At 37.4% G+C, this 7284-nt stretch overlaps 1 pseudogene; it reads right to left on the reverse strand.

The window, feature by feature from the left end:
- The window catches only part of LOC132481616 (high mobility group protein B1-like), a 55258-nt pseudogene extending 49366 nt beyond the window's left edge, over positions 1–5892 (reverse strand).
- Positions 5893–7284: the final 1392 nt, after the last annotated feature.

Raw genomic sequence — 7284 nt, forward strand, 5'->3', positions numbered from 1 at the left:
GTCTTTTCTCCATTGTATATCCTTGCCTCCTTTGTCATACATTAGTTGACCATAGGTGCATGGGTTTATCTCTGGGCTTTCGATCTTGCTCCATTGACCTATGTTTCTGGTTTTGTGCCAGAACCATACAGTCTTGATTACTGTAGCTTTGTAGTATAGTCTGAAGTCAGGTATTTAATTCCTCCAGCTCCGATTATTTCCCTCAAGGCTGCTTTGGCTATTCGGGGTCTTTTATGTCTCCATATGAATTTTAAAATTTTTTGTTTCAGTTCCATAAAAAATGCCATTGGTAATTTGATAGGGATTGCATTGAAACTGTAGATTGCTTTGGGTAGTATACGCATTTTCACAATATTGATTCTTCCAATCCAAGAACATGGTATATCTCTTCATCTATTCGTATCATCTTTAATTTATTTCATCAGTGTCTTATAGTTTTCTTCTTACAGGTCTTTTGTCTCCCTGGGTAGGTTTATTCCTAGGTATTGTTTTCTTTTTATTACAATGGTAAATGGGAGTATTTCCTTAATTTCTCTTTCAGATTTTTCATCATTAGTGTATAGGAATGCAAGAGCTTTCTGTGTATTAATTTTGTATCCTACAACTTTACCAAATTCATTGATTAGCTCTAGTAGTTTTCTGGTGGCATCTTTAGGATTCTCTATTTAAAATATCATGTCATCTGCAAACAGTGACAGTTTTACTTCTTCTTTTCCAATTTGTATTCCTTTTATTACTTTTTCTTCTCTGATTGCCGTGGCTAGGACTTCAAAAACTATGTTGAATAATAGTGGTTAGAGTGGACATCATTTTCTTGTTCTTGATCTCAGAAGAAATGCTTTCAGCTTTTCTCCATTGAGAATGATGTTTGCTGTGAGTTTGTCATATATGGCCTTCATTATGTTGAGTAAGGTTCTGTCTATGCCCACTTTCTGGAGAGATTTTTATCATAAATGGGTGTTGAAATTTGTCAAAAGCTTTTTCTGCATCTATTGAGATGATCATATGATTTTATTCTTCAATTTGTTAATATGGTGTATCACATTGATTGATTTGTGTATATTGATGAATCCTTGCATCCCTGTGATAAATTGAAATTAATCCTGGTTTATAATCCTCTTAATGTGTTCTTGGATTCTGTTTGCTAGTATTTTGTTGAGGATTTTTGCATCTGTGTTCCCCAGTGCTATTGGTCTGTAATTTTCTTTTTTTGTATTATCTTTGTCTGGTTTTGGTATGACGGTGATGGTGGCCTCATAGAATTAGTTTGGGAATGTTCCTTCCTCCGCAATTTTTTTGAAGAGGTTGAGAAGGATGGGTGTTAGCTCTTCTCTAAATGTTTAATGGAATTCACCTGTGAAGCCATCTGGTGCTGGACTTCTGCTTGTTGGAAGATTTTTAATCACAGTTTCAATTTCCTTACTTGTGATTGGTCTGTTCATATTTTCTATTTCTTCCTGGTTTAGTCTTGGAAGGTTATACCTTTCTAAGAATTTTTCCATTTCTTCAGGTTGTCCATTTTATTGGTATAGAGTTGCTTGTAGTAGTTTCTTAGGATGCTTTGTATTTCTGTCATGTCTGTTGTAACTTATCCTTTTTTATTTCTAATTTTATTGATTTGAGTCCTGTCTCTCATTTTCTTGATGAGTCTGGCTAATGGTTTATCAATTTTGTTTATCTTCTCAAAGAACCAGCTTTTAGTTTTACTGATCTTTGCTATTGTTTTCTTTGTTTCTATTTGATTTCTTTTCTGCTCCGATCTTTATGATTTCTTTCCTTCTGCTAACTTTGGGTTTTGTTTGTTCTTCTATCTCTAGTTTCTCTGGGTGTAAGGTTAGATTGCTTTTTTGAGATTTTTCTTGTTTCTTGACGTAGGTTTGTATAACTATAAACTTCCCTCTTAAAACTGGTTTTGCTACATCCCATAGGTTTTGGATCATCAAGTTTTCATTGTCATTTGTCTCTAGGTATTTTTTTTATTTCCTCTTTGATTACTTCAGTGATCTCTTGGTTATTTAGTAATGTATTGTTTAGCCTCCATGTGTTTCTGGGTTTTTTACGTTTTTTTTTTCCCTATAATTCATTTCTAATCTCAAAGCATTGTGGTCAGAAAAGATGCTTGATATTATTTCAATATTCTTAACTTTACTGAGGTTTGATTTGTGACCCAAGATGTGATCTATCCTGGAGAATGTTGTATGCACACTTGAGAAAAGAGTGTAATCTGCAGTTTTTGGATGGAATGTCCTATAAATATCAATTAAATCTATCTGGTCTATTGTGTCAGTTAAAGCTTCTGTTTCCTTATTTATTTTTATTTTGGGTGATCTGTCCATTGGTGTAAGTGAGGTGTTAAACTCCCCACTATTTATGTGTTACTGTAGATTTCCTCTTTTATAGCTCTTAGCAGTTGCCTTATGTATTGTGGTGTTCCTATGTTGGGTGCATATATATTTATAATTGTTATATCTTCCTCTTGGATTGATACCTTCATCATTATGTAGTCTCCTTCCTTGTCTCTTGTAACATTCTTTATTTTAAAGTCTATTTTATCTGATATGTGTATTGCTACTCCAGCTTTCTTTTGATTTCCATTTGCATGGAATATCTTTTTCCATCCCCTCACTTTCAGTCTGTATGTGTCCCTAGGTCTGAAGTGGGTCTCCTGTAGACAGAATATACATGGGTCTTATTTTTGTATCCAATCAGCAAGCCTGTGTCTTTTTTTGGAACATTTAATCCATTTACATTTAAGGTAATTATCAATATGTATGTTCCAATGACCATTTTCTTAATTGTTTTGGATTTGTCTTAGTAGGTCCTTTTCTTCTCTTGTGTTTCCCAGTTAGAAAAGTTTCTTTAGCATTTGTTGTAGAGTTAGTTTGGTGATGCTGAATACTCTCAACTTTTGCTTATCTGTAAAAGTTTTAATATCTCCATTGAATCTGAATTAAATTCTTGCTGGGTAGAGTAATCTTGGTTGTAGGTTCTTCCCTTTTATCACTTTAAGTATGTCATGCCACTCCCTTCTGGCTTGTAGAGTTTCTGCTGAGAAATCAGCTGTTAACCTTATGGGAGTTCCCTTGTTTGTTTGTTTGTTTTTCCCTTGCTGCTTTCAATAATTTTTCTTTGTCTGTAATTTTTGCCAATTTGACTACTATGTGTCTTGGTGTGTTTCTCCTTGTGTTTATCCTGTCTGGGACTCTCTGTGCTTCCTGGACTTGAGTGGCTATTTCCCTTCCTATGTTAGGGAAGTTTTTTTTGTGTGTGGTATGTGGGCCTCTCACTGCTGTAGCCTCTCCAGTTGCAGAGCACAGGCTCCGGACATGCAGGCTTAACAGCCATGGATCACGGGTCCAGCTGCTCCATGGCATGTGGGATCCTCCCTGACCAGGGCACGAACCCGTGTCCCTTGAATTGGCAGGCATATTCTCAACCACTGCACCACCAGGGAAGCCTATTAGGGAAGTTTCTGACTATTATCTCTTCAAACATTTTCTCTGGTCCTTTCTGTCTCTCTTCTCCTTTGTGACCTCTATAATGTGAATGTTATTGCATTTAATGTTATTCCAGAAGTCTCTTAGGCTGTCTTCATTTCTTTTCATTCTTTTTTCTTTATTCTCTTCTACAGCACTGATTTCCACCATTCTGTCTTCCAGGTCACTTATCCATTCTTCTGTCTCAGTTATTTTGCTATTGACTCCCTCTAGTGTAGTTTTCATTTCAGTTATTGTATTGTTCATCTCTGTTTGTTTATTCTTTACTCTTCTAAGTCTTTGTTAAACATTTCTTGCATCTTCTCAATTTTTGCCTCCATTCTTTTTCCGAGGTCCTGGCTCATTTTCACTATCATTATTCTGAATTCTTTTTCTGGAAGTTTGCCTATCTCCACTTCATTTAGCTGTTTTTCTGGGGTTTTATCTTGTTCCTTCATCTGGTACATAGCCCTCTGCATTTTCATCTTGTCTATCTTTCTGTGAATGTGATTTTTATGCCACAGGCTGCAAGATTGTAACTCTTCTTGCTTCTGCTGTTTGTCCTCTGGTGGATGAGGCTATCTAAGATGCCTGTGCTAGTTTCCTGATGGGAGGGACTGGTGTTGGGTAGAGGTGACTGTTTCTCTGGTGGGCAGAGCTCAGTAAAACTTTAATCCCCTTGAATTCTGATGTGTGGGGCTCTGTTCCCTTCTTGTTGTTTGTTTGGCCTGAGGCAACCCAACACTGGAGCCTACCTGTGCTCTTTGGTGGGGCTAATGCCAGGCTCTGGGAGGGCTCACACCAAGGAGTACTTCCCAGATCTTCTGTTGCCAGTGTCTTTGTCTGCACGGTGAGTCACAGCCAACCCCACCTCTGCAGGACACCCTCCAGCACTAGCAGGTAGGTCTGGTTCAGTCTCCCCTTGGGTCACTTCTCCTTCCCCTGTGTCCCAATGTGCACACTACATTGTGTGTGCCCTCCAAGAGTGGAGTCTCTTGTTCACCCAGTCCTGTCAAAGTCCTGCAATCAAATCCCACTAGCCTTCAAAATCTGTTTCTCTAAGAATTCCTCCCATTCCCGGACCCCCAGGTTGGGAAGCCTGATGTGGAGCTCAGAACCTTCACTCCAGTGGGTGGAATTCTTTGGTATAAGTGTTCTCTAGCCTGTGAGTCACCCACCCAGCAGTTATGGGATTTGATTTTACTGTGATTGTGCCCCTCCTACCATCTCATCGTGGCTTATCCTTTGTCTTTGTATGTGGGCTATTTTTTTGGTGAGTTCCTGTGTCCTCCTGTCGATGATTGTCCAGCAGCTAGTTGTGATTCTGGTGTTCTCACAAGTGGGAGTGAGAGTACGTCTTTCTACTCTGCCATCTTGGTTCAGTTCCCATATATTTTCTTATTATTTGTACCATTTCCTTTCAGCTTAAAGAAGTCCCTTTAATGTTTCTTGTAGTGTCAGTTTAGTCATGATAAACTCTAACTTTTGCTTATCTCGTAAACACTTGATCTCTCCTTTAATTCTAAATGATAAACTTGCTGGGTAGAAAATTATTTGGTGCAATTTTTTTTTTCCTTTCAGCATTCTGAGTATGTCATGTCATTTCCTTCTGGCCTTTAAGAAGTCTGCTGAATAATCTGCTAATGATTTTCTCTTTATCCTTAATTTTTACCATTTTAATTATAATGGGTCTTGGTGTGTGTATCTTTGGGTCCATTTTATTTGGAACTCTCTGGGCTTCCTAAACCTAAATGTCTTTCCTTCCCCAGATTAGAAAATTTTTCAGGCAGTATTTTTTCTTTCTTCCTTTCTTTTTCTTTCTTTCTTTCCCTTTCTCTTTTCTCTTCTGGGACCCCTAAAATGCAATTTTTTTTCACTTGGTATGATCCTAAAAGTCCCTTAAGATATCTTCAAATTTTTAATTTTTTTTTAAATTTTGATTCTCTGGGCAAATTCAATTTTTTTGTCTTTCAACTCTCTGATTCATTCTTCTACCTCTTCTAGTCTGCTGTTGAACCTCTCTAGTTCATTTTTGAGTTCAGTTATAACTTCTGTTTTATACTTATATTTTCTTTCTCTGTTGATGTACTCACTCTGTTCATCCATTCTTATCCAGAGTTTGGTAATCACCTTTATGATCATTACATGTAACTCTTTATCATATCAGATAAATTGCTTATCTCCATTTTATTTAGTCATTTTACTGAGGTTTTTTTCTTGCTTGGATTGGAATATTAATTGGAACATATTCATTTATCTTCTCATTTTGCTTAATTTTCTGTGTTTGTTTCTATGTATTAGGTAAATCAGTTACCTCTCGCAGTATTGAACAGTGGCCTTATGTAGGAGCTGCCTTGTATGGCCCAGAACAATCCTACCTGGCCACCAGAGCCAGGTCCTTAAGTGGTGTCCCCATGTGGGCTACATTCTTCTCCCTGTTGTAGTAGGGTTGCAGCTTCTGCTGCAGTGACCTGGTGGGTGGAGTTAGTAAACAGAATGATTGCAAGATCCAGCCCCAGTGATTGCCAGGTGCTGATGGATATGGCTGGTCCCTGAAATAGGTATGGGGCCCATCTGCAATGACTGCCAGGTGTTAGAGGTTGGGCCTGGCCCATGAAACAACTGTGGAGCCCAGCTGTGGTGGCTGCCAAGTGCTGCTGATCAATCTTATTGCCTGACAGGTTAGGAGCCCAGACCAAGGTACAGGTGTAAGATGCTCTCTGGGGACTGAGACACTTACAGGAGCCATTTTTTCAATCTCTTTCTGCCTTGCTAGTACTGACTCTGTTGGTTGCCTTTTGGAAATCTTCCTATAACCTTTTAGTGTAAGTGGGTACACCCTGCCAAGAGCCATGTTTACCCCAGTTCTTTTCTCCAGCATATGCTTCAAAATTAGTAAGTGGGTCCCTTTTACCTATGATCCATCCTCTTTTTAATCTAGTATTTTGCTCTAGTTTTTGGGTTGAGTGAGTCTGCATTTGAGCCCTTCATGAGTGGGATTTACATTCCCTGTAATTCTATAGTATTCTTGGATGTATTCCCTGTTAGTTTTCAAAATTAAGTGCTTTGGGTGCAGATCTCTCCTGAGAAAGATCTAAGGGTTGGGGTGCCTGATGTGGCAATCAAACCTCTCACTCCTCAGGGAAACCATCTACACCTCTGTGATCCTTCTGAATTGTGGATTGTCATAGTTGGAGTGTGGGGGTTTTATTTGGTGTGACTATATCACTCTTTCTCCTATCCAGCTCAATGTTGTCCTTTTACCCTTTGTTGTGGAGACTCTGTTAATCCAGTTTTCAGGTCCCTTTCTGAAGGAATTATTATGTATGTAGCTGTAGATTTTTTGTGTTCATGGGAAGAGTTGAGTTCAGGATCTTCCCATGCTGCCATCATAAACTTGTGTCAATCTTATTGATCTGGTTTATTCTGACTTCTTGGGGAAATATTTTGCCTAAATATGCAATAAACACACTGTGAAGACAGCCACCAATATTAAAGTAATAATAAAAATATTAGATTTCTAAACTTATTGTACATTTCACAATAAGTCATGTCAGATTTGTTGTTGAAAAAAATTTATATAGTAGTAAATTTGTGGAAACATTAGTTATTACATAGGGAAACTATTAAGCCGGTCCAGTAGATAATATATGAATATATATATATATATATATATATATATATATATATATATATATATATATATATATTCTTTATATATATATAAATATATTTTTAAAATTTAGAGGATACATTAATTTTAAAAAATATTCTAAAATTCAGAGCACTTTTTGGATTTAACTCTATG

The sequence above is a fragment of the Mesoplodon densirostris genome, chromosome X (genome assembly GCF_025265405.1).
Source record: "Mesoplodon densirostris isolate mMesDen1 chromosome X, mMesDen1 primary haplotype, whole genome shotgun sequence".
In the NCBI taxonomy this organism is placed as follows: Eukaryota; Metazoa; Chordata; class Mammalia; order Artiodactyla; family Ziphiidae; genus Mesoplodon; species Mesoplodon densirostris.